This window comes from Patagioenas fasciata, chromosome W, assembly GCF_037038585.1.
Source record: "Patagioenas fasciata isolate bPatFas1 chromosome W, bPatFas1.hap1, whole genome shotgun sequence".
NCBI classification, from domain to species: Eukaryota; Metazoa; Chordata; class Aves; order Columbiformes; family Columbidae; genus Patagioenas; species Patagioenas fasciata.
Genome location: NC_092559.1, coordinates 62955647 through 62974579, shown reverse-complemented (window position 1 = coordinate 62974579; position 18933 = coordinate 62955647). Strand labels below are relative to the sequence as shown.

Below are 18933 nucleotides of genomic sequence, written 5' to 3'. Positions count from 1 at the left end.
CCAACAATGTTGAGATTACTAAATCCTGTGAGAATGAGGAAACTGATTGTTGGTACAACTTCACTTGGACAAGGATCATCTGGGTGGTGTGTAATTGGCAAAACAATCAGGCCAACCGCTCATCTATTAGGCCTAAACTTCAAATTTAAAATAAATTCTGTCACCAAACCTCCAGTGATGCTTGTTGCAATAGTCACCTATCATGACAAAGACAATGTTTTCACACTAAATGACAAAAATGAAGCTACACCCTCTTATATGGTGGTCTAGGGTGACAATCTCTCCGTACAATATAGATTAATTACTGAGTCCCTCACTGAACCAGTAAACAGCTATGGAATTGGACTACATGGCCTTACTTTATCATGTAAAAAACAAAGCCAAAATTGTTGTCTAAACCTGACTGCAATACAATATACTCATAAGATCATGCGTGGCAAAAATAATACCAAACACTGGGGGAGACTCAGGATAGAGGTCATGACACCTACCACCCAACCAATAGCTGTACCCGATCCAAAAATTTTTTAAATTGGACCATATGTGATCAAAAATGTAGGCCAACAACAAATGTTGTTCAACCCAGAATGGTCTCTTAAACGTGTTGAGTTGTTAATGCAAAATAATGTTTCTGAGATTCAGCCAGTCTGCTCTCCTTTCCTGAGAACCTCCTTCGAGGGGTGGACAACCTGGCTGTGGAAACGAATACCTAATAGAAAATGAACACAGAGAGACCTAACTGGTGTGTTGGGGACAGGATTGGGAGTTTTAAATGGTATTGATTCAGAAATATTAGTGAATAAATTGGCCACCACAACTAGTGATTTGGCAAAATTACAACTACCCTTGTGGTCTTCCCTATTGGCGTTGGGAACTAACCAATGGCTGCTATCAAAAGTGTTGCTAAAATGGGAAAAGGTAAATGTAAAAGACCATGAAATTATAATAGATACACTTGGTGTGGTCCAAAATAACCTTTCTTTGGCTCTCAGTTGTATTCAGGCACAACCATGGATGCAAACAGTGGCTGCCTCAATCATTACAGAAGGTGAAGAAGGCACTTTCCCCATCGAAATTCGGAAAAATGTTTGGGACAGTGCCACTGAATTTGAGAGAGAATTCCAATCCTGGTGGACTTTGGTAAACTTTACCTATAACCCCATCACGAACACGACCACAACCTTTGTGTTAACCATACATAATGCTACAATATACATAATTTACCCCATCATTGCATTAGGTTTGAACCACAATGGAACTATACTCTATCCTTTTGAGCATAGAGTATGGGCCCGAAAAGTGGATAAGAAATGGCAAACTGTCAATTTAGAATCTTGCATTGTACGACAACAGCAAGGATTCATCTGCGAAAGCAATACAATCAGTGTTCAAGACATTTTTCTGGACACTGAGCGGAATGTTTGTCATTTTGAGGTTCGTCCTGACAATCGAGAAATGGTATTAGCGTATATTGGCAAAGGTTGTGTGTGCTTGAGGACTGCTTATAACTCTATATTAGTAGATATGGTGATGGTAAATATTAGAAATCATTCAATTTTTTGTATTTGTAATTTTGTCAAAATAACTGGATGTGATTTTTCTTATTTAGCACCAGTCATATATCATAAACTTTTACAATCTAATTACACACTGATTAACGAATTGCTGCCTATACCTATTGGGATGAATCTCACATTGGTAAAGCAATTGTTGCAACGTTAAGACTTGATCAAGATCTTGGAAGAGGTTCGAGTAAATGAACAGAAAACCTTGATAACTGTTCACCACAGTGTTGAAGAAATTCACAGTTTGTTGAGAAGAGTAGAAAAGGATGCATAACATAAGCGGTGGGACACACTTTTCAGGTGGTCACCTACTGCTACAGGCATCCTGAACAAGTTGTGTCACCCCATTGTTGTTCTCTTGATATTAATTTTGATAGGTTTTGTTTTTTCTGCAGTATTGTATGTTTTGAATTGGAGAATGGTAAACCAGTTGACACATTTAACATCTGTACTTAATGCACACGATTTGTTTAGTGTCCCCTCCAATGTAGACATTCCTAAAATCATTGACACAAAGCGGATCACGTAGATTCTTTTCTTTTCCTTTCCTTTTCTTCCTCTTATACTTTCTGTTTCTCTTTGAGGATTGTGTTACTGCCATGAGATCCTGATAACAATGTTGAGCCATGGGGTGGTGTAAGAGTCAGTTCGAAGAACAGTATTTGCCTCAACATCGCCATCAGGAACTTGGAGAGATACTGTTACGGTTTAAGGCAAGGCGGCAATAAACCGTGGCAGACGCTTTCTGTTATTCCCTCATTTCCCACCACCCTTTCTTTAGATCGGAAAGATGATAAGAAAGATAAGGGGAAAGGAAGAGAGACTTAGACTTAAAGTTGGAGAGTTTTAAAGGGTTTTACTAATGCTACTAATAAATAGAGAATATATATACAAAATATACAAAACCAATCTCAAGTGCTTGGTGTGGAGTTGGCATCACTCCAGCAGTGGCGGAGCTGGGTGTGCGGAGCTGGCGTGGCTCCAGCAGGTGCAGGCCAGGCCCCCGGAAGTCATGGGCAGGACTTCACAGCAAACTGGAACCTGGTTGCAGGGATGCAGGGCCTGAGGCCTGTAGATCACAGACAGACAGACAGGGTCCTCTCTAGATGCCGGCCATGGTCGAAGAGAGCGTGACCCTCGTGATCACCCTCTTATAGAGGGGGTATGACGATTATGGGATGGAATATTTCCATTGGTCAGTTCTAGTCACCTGTTCCATCCACCCCTCCTCAAACACGCCCCTCTCACAATGGAACGTGGGAAAACTTATCAGTCTTTCTTAGCTACCATAAATCTAAACACAAGCTTCTTCAGCATTCCGTTGGTCTCTGATCAGCACCGAGTACAGCATCCTAGGAAAAATATGCAGGCTAAAACTCAGAAAAGTACAGCCACCTAGAAGAACTTAGCTGAAAGAAAAATCACTAAAAGAGAACCGGTCTTGTTTTTAACAAAACCAGGACACATACCAAGAAACAAATGGTCTGAGAGAAAGAACCGCGTGGTTCAGGGAGTCTTTGACCTGGGACTAAAGTAGCTGCTGTCCAGAAGATGGAGTTCACCTGCTGTCTCAGCCAAACTTGCCCCACCTCCTCCCTGTTACTAAGGCCAACAAAGAGGAGCACATGTAGAGGCTTGTAGAGGGTCTTGAGGTCACCCAACGGACAAGTAAGAGACCCCTGAACATGAGGCGACGTGGGCGCAGACAAGTTTTGGCAAGCAAAGCGGGAACTTTTTGGGCCTACGCAGTTAAGTCTGGATTGCGAAATGAAGGCAGAGATTGGCCTCAATCCACGGGAGAGAGGAGGGTTGAGGCGCTGTTGCTGAGCATAAAAGATGGTTCGGAGAGACCTCCCCACCAAAGGATCACAGATCACGATGGAGGACCGGCAGGATGCTGTTTGGGACCTGGGACCATAGGGATGCCTTTGGACCCGTGGTGGTAGCTATAATCTTCTTTCCTCCCTTTTCCTTATTTCTCTTTCTTTCTTTCTTTCTTTCTTTCTTTCTTTCTTTCCCTTTTTTCCACTTTCCCTATCACGTGCCGCTTTATGGGCAAAATAATAAAGTTACACTGTTTGATTGAATTATAATCCCTTGGCATTTTGGTTGCCTTAATTTTGTGCTTCGAGATCAAGGTAAATGAACCAAATCAACCGTGACAGTGGGTCATTATTGGTGTCATTGTAAATCACCTCCAGAACAGTCAGCTCCCTCAGGTACTGGATACCTTTCTCCATGGTGGTCCACTTGCTTGGGTGACAGATACCATCCTCCTTGAAGGGATACCTTTCCTTAACACCTGACAGAAGTCACCTCCAGAGGCTGAGGGTTTGTGTCTTCCTTCCAATCACCTTGTCAATGCCCCCTTCCCTAGACAGGAATCCTAATTGCTTAGTTTCCCTGCCTTCTAATTCCGCACTACCAGCCCCATTATCTGAGCATCAGAGCAGCCAAGCAACAATGTGCTCACCATCCCAGCAGCTGAAATCCTTTTGCGTATCTTGCAGCTCACCTGGGGATAGCGATTGGGTGACTGTCTCTGGTTCTGCCTCCTCCTCCTGCTCTTGTGATGGGCCTGGGTCTTCATCTTCCCTCACTAAGCGAACTGATTTCTTTGTGTATTTGTTCTTCTGGAGAGGAGCAACTGATACAGACACAGGTTGGTTCTCTGATTCAGTTGCCACACGTACCACCTGGGGCTGAGTAGCCACAGTGCCCGTTGCCTGGCTTTGAGTAGCCACAGTGCCTTTCGCTGGGGTCTGAGCAGCCGCAGCATCTGGTGAAAGGGCAGCAGCAGCTGTAGTGCCTGTCAGTTTGTTATCCCCGTCTTTGCCCTGGGGGCACTGTATGGTGTCGAGCAGTGTTTGATAGATACCGGCCAGGGCCTAACACAGTGCAGTAAGTTGTGCCTCTTTAGAATAGCTAGAGTATCTCCGTTTTACATATTCTGTCACCTCATCAGAGTCCTGCAGTTGTTCAAGAGTGAAACTCCAGACCATTGGAGGTGAGAAATTCTCCAGATATCTGCCCATATTTTCCCACGCACCATTCCACCCATGATCATCTGACCTTGGGGCAAATCTATGGGTGTTATTCTTAGTATGTCCTTTTGTTACCCTGTATATGACCTGGCACACATTCAGAAGACATAGCAGCAAGAGCAGGCTAGCTTGAATATCTCCAGGGTGTCTAAAATCCTCAGAAACTGTTGGAACCAAGCCGGAAGAGAAAAAAGCAGTGAAGAGATGAGGAAAGATTCCACCCCCCTCTATCTTCTCTGTAGACTGGGTGTGATTATTAATCAATTCCGAGAGATGGTTCCCTAGATATGGAAAAATCAACAATATCTTATGAAAATACCAATAGAGCTGTGTAAGGAAGGAAATCACAATCTCATAGGCTGATGTCATACAGGACAGCATTATGATAAACCAAATCCTTTTCCCAGATGTAACAAACAGCATCCCAGGGAAAACATAGGGCATGTAGGAATTAAGATGACACAGCCACGTGGACAAACAAAGAAACATCGTGACCACTTAACTAATAGAGTAAGTTCTAACACACTTGGGTCAGCTCTGTTTTTTTATCTCAACTCTATTCTTTCTCCTGCTTGGCTCGACAAAAACGACTGTCATAGTTTAGCCCTGGTACCCCCAGCCGGCAACTAGAACCACATGCCGCTCACTCACCCCTCCCCTGCCCCTGGTGGGATGGAGAGGAGAATTAAAAGTAAAAAAAAAAAAACAACAACAAACCAATAAAGGCAAAAACTCGTGGGTTGGGATAAAAAGAAAATAGTTTAACGGGGCAGCAAGGAGAAAACAAGGGAGAACGAACAAGCGGTAACAGCAATGATAAAGGAACCTACAAAGACGATGCCTTCCTAGGTGCCTGCCACCACTAGAGCAGTTGACGCCATCCCAGCCATCAGCTCGCCCCCCCACAGCCTGTGCTTAGACTCTCTCGCTGCTGCAGCCATCAGCACCCTCCCTTTCCCCGAAATCCCGGCTCGCACCCATGATACCAAAAGGAAGAAAAAAAGAATAAGAAACGTGGTCCTGCCGGAGCCTCCTGGCTTGTCCCCCTCCCAGAATCAGAACACTCTAGTCCCCAGAGAGAGACCAGATATGGTATAGAATACCCTGATGTCCTGGTAGAAATTAACCCCATCTTGACCAATCCAGCACAACCAGTCTTCCTCAGCATGGGTGGCATGCTTTCTTTGACCTTCCTTTTCTGGTTGACGTACCTGTAGAAGCCCTTCTTGTTATTTTTGCGTCCCTTGCCAAGTTCATCTCCAGTTGCACCTTGACCTTCCTGACCCCATCTCTGCACAACCAGGCAGTGTCCCAATATTCTTCCCAGGATACCTGTCCCTGCTTCCACTACACGTCCATTTCCTTCTTGCCCTTTAGTTTGACCAGCAGGTCTCAACGCAGCCATGCCGGCCTCTTGCCTTCCTTACCCAATTTCTTACACCTGGGCATCGAGAGCTCTTGTGCTCTATGGAAAGCGTCCTTAAAGATCTGCCAGCTCTGTTCCGCTCCCTTGTCCCTGAAGGCAGTTTCCCAGAGGATCCTGTTGACTAATTTCTTGAAGAGCTGGAAATTGGCTTTCCTAAAATTCAAGGTCCTGACTTTACTTTTCACCAGTCCCACTTCCCTCAGGACTGCAAACTCCACAAGCGTGTGTTCACTGCAGCACAGGCTGCCTCGAGTCTTGATGTCACCAATTACCTCACTTGCATTGGTGACCATCAGGTCCAGTGTCGCATCCCCTCTGCTAGGATTGTCTCTTACGTAGCTGAGGAAGTTATCCTCAATGCACTCCAGGAGTCTCCTGGACTGTCTACAGCTTGCTGTGCTACTTTCCCAGCAGATATTGGAGTGGTTGAAGTTCCCCAGCAGGACAAGAGCCTGCAAGCACGATGCCTCTTGTAGCTGAAGTAAAAACGCTTCATCAATAGTCTCCACCTGATTGGGTGGCCTGTAGTAGACACCAACCACAAGGTTTCCATTGTTGCCTCGGTCTTTGATTCTTACTGATAAGCTTTCAACCTGCTCATGGCTGTTTTTCAGAGAGAGCTCTTCACACTCTATCTGTCTCTTGATGTAGAGGGCAACCCCTCCAGCCTTCCTTCCTTTTCTGTCCCTTCTGAACAGCCTGTAGCCATCATTACCTGCACTCCAGTCATGGGATCCATGCCACCACATTTCATTAACGGCCACGAGGTCATAGCCTTCTAGCATCACGGTGGCTTCCAAATCCTCCTGTTTGTTGCCCATGCTGCGTGAATTGGTGTAGAAGCACTTCAGCTGGGCTGTTGGCTGTGTCACCTTCTTAGAGGAACACCCCTTAATTCCTCTAAAATATTTCACAGGTGTTTTCTTGTTGGCCTCTATTACCTCAGGAGTCCCTGGCTCATCTCCATAAGACTTCAGGTGTGCTCCAGTGAGGCAAATACATCTCAAGGCCATAGGCTGAGGGTCCTTGCTAACACCCCACCCCTCTGTCCTTGGTGTCTCATCCCACTGCTTGTCACAGGTGAGCCTGATATCATGCTTCTCCCCCATCATGTCTAGTTTAAAGCTCTGCTGATGAGCCCAAACTGGGAGGAAGGGCTGATATACCAGAAGGCTGTGCTGCCATTCAGCAAGACCTGGACAGGCTGGAGGACTGGGCAGACAAGAACCTGATGAAGTTTAATAAGGGCAAGTGTAGGGTCCTGCACCTGAGGAGGAACAGCCTCAGACACCAGTACAGGTTTGGGGTTCTCCTGCTGGAAAGTAGCACTGCAGATAAAGGACTTTGTAGTTCTGGTCGACAACAGGTTGACCATGAGTCAACAATGTGCCCTTGTGGCCAAGAAGGTCAATGGTATCCTGGGGTGCATTAAGAAGAGTGTGACCAGCAGGTCAAAGGAGGTTATCCTCCCCCTGTACTCTGCCCTGGTGAGGCCACATTTGGAGTACTGTGTCCAGTTCTCGGCTCCACAGTTTAAGAAGGACAAGGAATTACTGGAGGGAGTCCAGCGTCAGACTACGAAGATGATTAGGGGTCTGGCACATCTTTCTTATGAGGAGAGACTGAGAGACATGAGTCTGTTCAGCCTGGAGAAGAGAAGGCTGAGAGGGGATCTAATCAATGTTTATAAATATCTCAAGGGTAGATGTCAAGAGGATGGGACCAGACTCCTTTCAGTGGTGCCCAATGATTGGGATGAGGGGCAATGGGCACAGACTGAAACACAGAAGATTCCATCTGAATATGAGGAAAAACTTATTTACTTTGAGGGTGCCAGAGCACTGGAACAGGCTGCCCAGAGAGGTTGTGGAGTCTCCTTCTCTGGAGACATTTAAGGCCCACCTGGACACATTGCTGTGCAATCTGTTCTAGGTGTACCTGCTTTAGCAGGTGGGTTGAACTAGATGATCTCCAGAGGTCCCTTCCAACCCTAACCATTCTGTTATTCTGTGAAGACAAACACCATTCCTTTCCCTTGATCTGCTTGGTCAGTCAGGGGGAGGGTAATTGTTTGGTTTCTTTGTGGTGACCTTTCCTGTCTCAGGGAGGCCAGAGCTTGATCCTACCAGTCTGTCTCCTTCTCTGACTCCCTGATGCTTCTCAGCCTTTCTACCTCCTCCTTCAGCTCTACCACCAGGTTGAGCAGGTCATCCACCTGGTCACACCTCACGCAGCTTTCTCTCTCTTGCCATCCCATACCAGTGAGACGCTCAGGCATTCCCTGCGGCAATTAGAAACAACACACACTGTTACACAGACAAAGATTCACGCACAGACAGAGATCTTGTTCAGGAAGGATCGCAGAGCCGGGCTGAGCAGAGAGCTGAGCCAGGCTGAGGCCTTCTTTATTAGTCAGTGACAGTTTATAGGATTTACAGATACAGACCTGGACTAAGATGTTACATAAGATGTTTTTCCAATAATTGTTATTAAAAACACACCACACTCATGTTATGTTTGTTTGAATTACGTTCTCACTCATTCACAGACCAGGCCCAAGGACATTCACACATCCCATGATGCACTTGGGTATGGTTATCTGGCCTGACATACCATTCTCACGAGTCTGGGCTATCACTCTTCACAATTATGAGAAACGTACTTCAACACGATCTGTCCAAGGCCCTTTATATTTTGCTATGATCTAATTATGTTAGTATAATTTCTTAGACCGTCCAGATGGTCATGTTAGTATTGATCTTCCTTTATCATCCAGGTGGTTGGAACTGCACATCTTGCTTTCCCACAATTCCCTGAAGCCTGAGGTCTGGATGACTGCATGTTTCGATGGCAGCTCAGTCTGGGTTGCTGCATCCTTTATGGCAAGTTCAGGGGACTTACCTTTACCGCCCAGCTCCTCCTGCAAGGGTGATAAGCACTAAGTGAACTAATCTCTTGAGCTGGCAGAACTTCCTCTGCCTTCCCGCTCACTCTTCCGTGCAAACTGCTGCGCTAACTGCCACACTCCTGGTTGCGCACCCTGTTCATTGCACTCCTAGTCACTTGCACTCCCTAGGGGCTGTTTAAATCTCCGGGCAACACCCCCTCTGCATCAGCCTCTCTCTCGAGATCTGCCACTTCTTGGCACGAATGCCAGAGCAGACTCTTCCTCGGGTTTCCCTGACTCCAGGAACCCTGCTGTCCACCCCGATCTAGTGCTCAGACATGGGATTTAGCTGATCTAGTGCTCAGCTGTGGGAACTAGCCACAGCTGTGTGCCTCTCTGACTGCTGCTTCCAGTTTCACTGTGTTTAAATCTCCTATGGTTGCACTGTAAGTCAGAGGACAAGCTGAGAGCAATTGTGCATTGTGGGATGTTCCTCCCCAGGATTACCCTGGTGAGATGCAGTGATTAGAGTCCAGCTGATTTTAGGAAAATATCCCCTTAGCTCTGTGCTTTTTATTCACCCTTTGTCATTGTGTCAGCTGATCTCTACAGCTTTATACATCTCCCTTGGGTTTTGTTCCCATCCTGCACTAAGGAAATCTGCAGGAATGACCCTGCTACATTCATCTCGCAGCTCCCCCCATCCATTTACCAGTACAAACAAAGGCAGACAGCAGCAAAGAAAAATCCATGCCTTGTACAATCATTCCTGTAGCCCTGAAGCTGCAACAAGACAAGCCTTTTCAGCAGTCAGCAGGCTGGGTTCTCTGAAACAGAGATGGTTTCCTTCTGCTTTCTACTAGTAAAAAGTTATATGAACTTTCTCCAAAATAATGCACAAACAAATCTGAAGAGAATAATTTAAAAGTCCGGAAATCTACAAGACAAGTTCCTCCAGACAGTAGGTTTCTATTTTGAAGACATGATTTCAATTGCAATGAGGTAAATGTGATCAGATGCCTCACAAGGTATCTCACTGGGAGCAAGCAGGATATCATCTCTGCGATACACAAAATATTGTGTCCCTATGGTGAAATTGTTTTAATTCTTGTTCTCTGATTTCTCCTTGTTGGTGCTCATGACGAGCAGAAGGTTACTTGCCCAGAATGTGTCCTGTAACTGACTGAAATATGGGATCTGTATTAATTTCATTTTTAAGCATCTAACTGAAAAAAAGTCTTGGGATGACTGATATGAGAATAGTGCTGGAGCAAGTCATATTACAACTTAAAGCATAACAGATTTCACTTGGTGCTATTCTGTGGGAAATTAAAACCGAATACATTAGAAATCCATCAAAGAAAACTTGTTTCACTGAGCAGAAGAACCCACTTAAAAGTACATAAATTACCAGCAAATGAAACAAATGACCTTTTTGTTCATTCCTCATGTCTTAAGCATATGACATCTAATGTATCCACTTTATAAATCAGAGAAATTATGAGTAAGAGGCAACATCTATAGGTTACTCTGTGCATTTAAGATTGTTCATTTTGCAGCTTTACCTTCTTCCCCAAGGCTTATCTTGATACAGGGAATTAACAATTAACTAATTAACACTTAAAAACTAACACTTGACACTTAAAGAACTAACCCTACCCCACTAAAGACACTTAGAGAGCTAACCCTTTAACCCACATCACTATTGCCTAGCCTTGCTTAACTCTATGTAACTTATTATATGAAAAACAGGACTTCACTGGCGCCTTGCAAGGATAATAATCATTGGGTGCATCCTTGGTGCATCCTTAAGTGAACTATATTACAGAAACTTGGGCACAGGACAGGAGATATGCCAGTTTTAACCAACTCAGCCGTCTGAGACCTAAGCAACTCATCACACTGGACCAAAGGTGACCGTGTACAGAGAAAAAGGACCTGGGTTCACGATCACTGCACAGCTGCAACCAGGAGGAGCCAGAGGTGGAGACTATGGAAATGGTCTCCTGGAACTCATTGTAATAAGAACCGCCTTCTCGGGGACAGGTTATGAATATGTATAGACGTTCCTAAATCTTTCATGAATATGCAACACTTTACTGCATTTAACCAAGTTCACAGCTACTGTAATTTTACACATGTATTAGGTGAAATGATTCCCCGTGTTTCCGGCATCGTAAATAAATACATACCTTCTTTATAACCTCAAAGGTTGTAAGGTCATTCTGCACCTCATTTTGGCGAGCCAGATAGGAGGCTGTTCTGCTTGCCTTTTTGAACAATTGGGAAGGGATGTCTTAGGCACGCCCCAAAGATTTTTTTTGGAAAGATCTCCAGTCCCCGTTGTTCACTGCAGGAGCAGACAAAAAAACCTCTGACCACGATAGCGGATAAGGTATGTTGTAATAAATTTAATTTAAATGCGTTCAATTGCATTTGGCGGTGAGCCAGTAAGGCGTAAAGAGATGTCTCATGCGTGACCACAGTTCCACAGTGGGATAAGGTACCTGGGAAATGGGGGGAGTTGCTGTCTGTTTGTGGGTACAGCCGCTAGCGATCTTGGGGGTAGATTGAGCAACTCCGCGATTTCTGCATCTCAATTCTGAGAGCCAGGATGGACTTTTGCTAATGACTAATTTAGCAGGAGTGAAGGGTAATGCAGAAATCTTTTTTTTTCAGCTGCTGAAAAAGGTAATGGTGAAAAAGGAATAATTGTTCTATAACTACGTGTTATCTTTTGTAAGTGCCCAGGCATTCCATGCATTCCATTCTAAATCGTAAAGTAACTCGTAAATCGTAAGACCAACCAGCCATGTCTGTGTGAGCTGTGTGAGTGTGTGCTACTTACAGTAATTGCTGTTTATGGTGGTACGCTTTAGCATGTGATCTGTATAAAGCAGAAGGTGAGCTTAAAACACCTTGATTTAAGTCACGTGACATATGAGTTAAAATTACAGTGCGCACGATGTAAGAAAGTATATGCAGATATGTTTTTCACCCTCCGAAATCAGGGACATAATAACAAAACGGGAACTGGTTCCATTAAAATACTAAAATGCCATCTTGCTCTTCTTAGGATGCATCTTTACACATTAGAGTAACTTAGTGGGGAAACCTGATAAAAGAAAGTTTGAAACAATATTGTATTCACTTGTGGTTTGAATGTGGGGTTATATCAATTAGTCGCAATTAAATGTTGTTCCGCAGAACCTGGAAAATAGGATGAGACACAGTACTTTAAGATAATTTGCTTTTATTGTTATCTAATAATTTTGGGACCAGGAAAGGATTTAAGCTGTTAAACTCTGATCCGTATTGAATTGATGTGCTAGTCAGAGATATGGAAAAAGAACAAACTAAACATAATGATGGATGTGAGCTTGGGAGATTGTATTTAAGAGTGGTTTGGATGTGGCTAGAATATGAACTGAATTGGATCTAGGAAAATAGAAATAATGGACTTATGTTTAATATGTTGTTTTTCTGACATCTGCAAAGGTAAATGGGACTGGGGAATGTAACTATCACTGAGGTAATTGGAATTGCATATGAAGTGTATTATGACTGGAATTAAATGGAAAAACAAGAAAGCGAAATATCCCAGGCCTGTGTTGTAACATAAATCACAAGCCTGTGCTAAGCTGTAAAATAAATTCAGCCTCCCCCGTCCGCGTTGCCTTGCCTCTGTCTAAACTGCAGCAAGGAGAGAAAGAAAAAAATAGAAAAAAAAACCACTACCTGAAGGAGGGGAAGGAGGCGGGGGGAGGACAAGCCGTATGCCTCTCGGGATAGCCTGACATTTGAAATGGTGCGAGCTCCCCTATAGAAGTAATAGAATCTGAGGGCAACAGAAAGTAGAAAGGGCAACAGAAAGTAGAAATCTGGAAATGTTGTTAGATGAAGCTTGGAGAGTATTCAGTAACAGGGAAAAGGAAGATTGTCGAAAGGATAAGAAAGTATGGAACAGAAGAGGTTGGAAGGCTTTAAAAGCCTTTAGAGAGAGGTCAGTATATATAATGGGAAAATGAATGTTGGGGAAGGTACAGAAGAATTAGGCAGTGAGAAAAACAGACAGTTGCAAGGTTTGAAAAAGACTCATGGGAACCTGGAATGAAGAGAAACAAGTGGAATTTTTGATGGACTGACAACAAGTAACAATTGCATAGTAGGTAAAGGGAGTCACTGGCCAAAGTGAAAGGGCGCATTTTTGTGAACCTTTGAAATACAAATTGGGTAAACAAGTAGGTATTGATAAATTTCTATATATGTCCAATTCCTTGAAACCTTTTTGGGAGAAGTTTATTGGAACAAATGGATGCAGTAATCAGATTCAAAAAAATGAGAAATTACTCTGGAGGTAAATGATCAGCAATATATGAAAATAATGGACTTGCTTTTAGCAACTGTGCCCACAGATGGCAAGATTAATGAAGAAGTTGTGAACCAAGTGTATCCCAGGATACAGACTACTGATGTACCTGGAAGGGCAAAAATGCTGTACCCGTCGAGGTAAAAATCAAAGAAGCAGAAAAGCCAGTAATGATAAAACAATGCCCTTGGAAAAGGGAGGACAGGGAAGGAATTCAGCCAGTAACAGAGAAATTAATACAAATCAGGTTATAAACAGAATAACAAGGGACCTCTATCCAGTGGTAGCAAACACCTTTCTGACTGTATTAACTCTAATTGGATTTGGTTTACTGTTTTAGATTTAAAAGATGCCTTTTTGCCTCTCTCTCCGTGAAACCAGCCAGACAATATTTATGTAAAATCCAGCTCACATGGACGGTGTTGCCACAAGGATTTAAAAACAGCCCGACAATATTTGGAAATTAGCTCACTAAAGATCTTGAATCTTGGGAAGTCCCATCTGATGATGCAACAATATGTGGATGATCACTACTAGGACACAGAAGATGCGCATAACCTGAACTGTGAGTTTATTGAACTAATTTGGGCTCCAAGGATACCGGGTATCACAGAAGAAAGCCCAGATGATACAGTAACAAGTAACTTATTTGGGCTATGAAATTAGTCCAGGGCAGAGGACCTTGGGACAGGCTCGAAAGGAGGCTGTATGCCAAACTCCAAAGCCTCAAACTGTAAAAGAATTACGGACCCTTTTTGAGCAGGACATGGTGGTGCCGGTTGTGGATTTATAATTATGGATTGTTTGTCAAGCCGCCGTATGTACTAGCAGCCACAGATCAGAAACACCTGCAATGGAATAAAGGAGATACACAAGCCTCTGAAGAACTTGGTGAGGCTTTCATGACAGCGCCTGCTTTAGGACTCCCAGATGTGAGTAAATAATTTTTTTCTATTCTCTCACAAGAAGTAGGGAATAGTCTTGGGTATACCGGCACAGGATCTTGGCCCGTACCGATGAGCAGTGGCCTATTTCTCCAAACAATTAGATGCAACTGCAAAAGGGTGGCCTGGATGCCTGCGGGCAGTTGCAACAGTGATACTGAACGTACAGGAGGCCTGGAAATCTACCATGAGTCAGAAAATGACTGTGCTAGTATCCCACACAGTGTCTACAGTTCTAAAAGCAAAAGGGGGACATTGGCTTTCCCCACAAAGATTTCTCAAATATCAAGCTAAATCATCGTCACTAACATTGTCAATCCAGCTTCTTTCCTCAGTGATAACATTGGAAAACCAGTTCATCATAATTGCCTGGAAACCATTGAAGCAACATACTCCAGCCGACCAGATCTAAAGCACAATCCCATGGAGAACACTGAGAACTGCTTTACGGATGAAAGCAGCAATATCCTGAACGGTGAAAGGTGTGCTGGTTATGCTATAACTACTAGCCATGAAGTGATGGAATCTGGACCTTTGTCTAAAAGTACTTCAGCACAAAATGCAGAAATAATCGCCCTTACCTGTGCTCTGGAACTAGCTGAAGGTAAAACTGTGAACATTTATATGGACTCTAAGTATGCTTTCAGGGTCGTGCATGTGCACGGAACAATTTGGAAAGAAGAAGGACTCTTGAACTCTCAAGGCAAACATATCAAACATGCAGAAGAAATATTGGCAGCTCAACTTCTTAAGAAGGTGGCAATCAGGCATATCAAGGCACACCAGAAAGTGAGCTTGGAATTGGAAAAGAGGAAATGAGCTGGTGAGCAGAGAGGCAAAACTGGTGCCTAAGCAAAAGGTAAAAGTAGAAAGTGCCATAGTCCCCGACAGGCAGGTTATTTTAGAAGGTAAGCCAGAATATACTAAGGAAGACTGAAAACCTGTTATAGATTTAGAGGAATCATATAATGAGGAAGGGTGGGCTCACACCCCACAAGGGAAAACTTATTGTAACCTCCTATTTAGTTTGGCCTTTAGTAGCAGAAGCATTATATAAACATTTGATCAAAAATAGTACCAGCAAATTTGTATACTACTGTAAGATAGGTGACACAGCAATGCGATCTTTGCCTCCAGACTAATCCTAAGAGTATACCTAAGCCAGAAATGGGTCAAATTGGGAAAGGAAACAGACCTGGGCAAGAATGGCAAATTGATTTTTTGGAACTCCCAAGAAAAGGGGGGGTCTGATATTGTTTGGTACTAACTGATACCTTTTCAGGTTGGCCAGAAGCACTCCCTATCAGAACAGCAAAAGCTCGTGAGGTAACTAAAACATTAGTACAAGAAATAATACCAAGGTTTGGACTTCGAGCTCAATCTTTACCTTTGACCCTCTTGCATATGAACAAGGCCAAGGGCAAAGGAAAGGCTAAATCCTTTTGAAATCCTGTATGGGAGACCCTATAGTGTACAGAAGGGGATGTCTGCACAAGTGGAGGATGAGATTATGACTTCTTACATGGTGGCACTGGGTAAACAACTTAACAAAATTGGGAAAAATGTGTTTGGAACTCGGAGTAGGGATTTGGATAGACCAGTATATAACATCCAACCAGAAGATTATGTGTATGTGAAGTCTCTTGCAGAAAAGACTTTGGAACCACAATGGGAAGGTCCATTTCAAGTCCTCCTGATGTCATTCACTGCTATCAAGATTAAAGAACAGAACGCCTGGATTCATCATTCTAGAGTGAAGAAAGCCTGGAAAACACCATGGAGGGTAACCCAGGTGCAGCCTGAAAAGTTGTATTTTTCACAATCATAGCTTTAGGACACAGTTGGCATACAAAAAATTGGCATGTAAAGCTCACCCAAATGATTGGGAACAATTTGAACCTTTCAGACTGTTGGATATGCACGATCCTCCCAAGAGGAATGGAATTTCCACTATTCGGAGTACCCCATCCAGACTGGAGTAGAGAAGGGGGAAAGTTGGATGCAAATCTAAAGCAAACCTGCCTTTATGGGCAGGACCTGAGTAAAACAATTGGAAGACATTTCAAATTTGTACCTTGGTATCAGACTGAAATTAGAATTTATTCTAGATGTATGAACTCCATAGATAAAACCACCAGTTGGGAAAAACTTCCAAATGACAGTGAATGTAGTCAGTCACAAGGTGTTGGAATCTTTGATATAACTAAGCTGAAAGAACTGGGGTTTAATTACAGCATACAAAACATTGAGAACTCTAGCTTCTCTTCCAACATAGCAACAAATTGTAATCTAGCTCCTGGGTGCTGGTGGCTTTGCGGAGATAGACGAGCCAGGAAAAGCCTACCTGAAAATTGGCAAGGCCATTGTACAGGTGGATACGCAGTACCTCAAGAAAAGGTGTTTAACCATCAATACCCACCCCCAGGTATTGTCAGAACATTATGGAGAAAAACGCGTTCAGTGCCGAGTAACCCTCTTGTAAAGAGGCCCTCGCAATTTCATAGTTTTACTTGATGGTTTATTCCTCAACTAGGAGTTAGTGAACTAGAAAAATCCATAGTAAATATATTGGCCAGAATCGAGAAAATTGAAAATACCACTATGGATGCCCTTCATGGGCTCCAAGAAGAGATATCATCACTAAGCAAGGTAGTCCTACAAAATCGCATGGTTTTAGACCTCTTGACTGCAAAAGAAGGAGGGGTTTGTGTGGTGATAAACCAAAGCTATTGCTCATATATTAATCAGGAGAAACAGGTAGAAACAGATATTCAAAAGATATGGGAACAATCTCAAATCCTCCATCTAGTTACTAAAGACAATCCAACATGGGAATTCTCTAATTTATGGGAAGGTCTTACTTCCTGGCTTCCCAGCTTGACCTGGTTACAATCCTTGTTTCTAGCTTTAGTGGGAATATTAGCTTTAGGGATACTGGTCTGTATGATGATAAGGTGTTCCCTGTGGTGTTGCCAGAGTACCAGGAATACTTATAGCAACTGGAAGAAACATCAACTAAGACAGGAGCTAGAATCTAACAGGTACTTTGTAAAGACATTAGGTAAAGAATCATATTAGTAAAAAAATTTACTAACTTCTTAGAAAAGGGGGAAATGATACAGGGAATTGACAATTAACTAATTAACACTTAATAACTAATGCTTGACACTTGAAGAACTAACCCTACCCCACTAAAGACACTTAGAGAGCTAACCCTTTAATCCACATCACTATTGCCTAGCCTTGCTTAGCTCTGTGTAACTTATTGTACGAAAACCAGGACTTCACTGACGCCTTGCAAAAATAATAATCCTTGGGTGCATCCTTGATGCATCCTTGAGTGAACTAGATTACAGAAACTTGGGCGCAGGACAGGAGATATGCCAGTTTTAACCAACTCAGCAGTCTGAGACCTAACCAGCTCATCACACTGGACCAAAGGTGACCGTGTACAGAGAAAGAGGACCCGGGTTCACAATCACTGCGCAGCTGCAACCAGGAGGAGCCGGAGGTGGAGACTATGGAAATGGTCTCCCGGAACTCATTATAATAAGAACCGCCTTCTCGGGGACAGGTTATGAATATGTATAGGCGTTCCTAAATCTTTCATGAATATGCAACACTTTACTGCATTTAACCAAGTTCACAGCTACTGTAATTTTACACACATATTAGATGAAATAATTCCCCGTGTGTCCAGCGTCGTAAATAAATACTTACTGTCATGCCACATAATGACGCTCAGGATGATCTGCTGTATAACCTTCCCTGGCACTGAGGTCAGACTGACAGACCTGTAGTTTCCTGGATCCTCTTTCCAGCCCTTCTTGTAGATGGGTGTCACATTTTCTAACTTCCAGTCAACTGGGACCTCCCTGTTTAGCCAGGACTGCTGATAAATTATTTAATGTGGCTTGGTGAGCACTTTCACCAGGTCCCTCAGAACCCTTGGGTGGATCTCATCTGACTTCATAGACCTGAGTGTGTCTACGTGGTGTAGCAGGTTGCTAACCATTTTCCCTTGGATTATTTGGACTTCGTTCTGCTCACTGCCTCTTTCTTCCAGCTCATGGAACTGGGTACTCCAAAACAATGAGTCTTACTATTAAAGACTGAGGCAAAGAAGGCATTAAGTACCTCAGCTTTTTCCTTATGCTTTGTCACTATGTTTCCCCCTGTATCCAATCATGGATGGAGATTCTCCTTAGCCCTCCTTTTGTTGTTAATGTATTGTCATTGTTTAATTCCAGCCGGCAACTAAGTACCGCGCAGCCATTCGCTCACTCCCCCCCCAGTGGGATGGGGGAGAGAATCAGAAGAGTAAAAGTGAGAAAACTTGTGGTTTTAGATAAAGACAGCAAAAGCCACGCATGCAAGGAAAGCAAAACAAGAAATTCATTCACTACTTCCCATCAGCAGGCAACTGTTCAGCCATTTCCAGGAAAGCAGGGCTCCATATGCATAAAAGTTACTTGGGAAGATAAACCCCATAAATCTGAATGTCCCTCTCTTCCTTCTTCCTCCCCCAGTTTTTGTGCTGAGCATGATGTTATACGGTATCAAATATTCCTTTGGCCAGTTTGGGTCAGCTATCCTGGCTGTTGCCCCCTCCCAGCTTCTTATGCACCTGGACAGCATGAGAAGCTGAAAAGTCCTTGACTACCTAGCAACAACCAAAACATCAATGTATTATCAACA

The 18933-nt window shown here is 43.5% G+C and overlaps 2 pseudogenes; both read left to right on the top strand.

Moving 5' to 3' along the window:
- The window catches only part of LOC136114562 (uncharacterized), a 37544-nt pseudogene extending 21298 nt beyond the window's left edge, over positions 1 to 16246 (top strand).
- A 101-nt stretch (positions 16247 to 16347) lies between these two features.
- On the top strand, positions 16348 to 17313 carry LOC139826334 (endogenous retrovirus group V member 1 Env polyprotein-like; annotated as a pseudogene).
- Positions 17314 to 18933: the final 1620 nt, after the last annotated feature.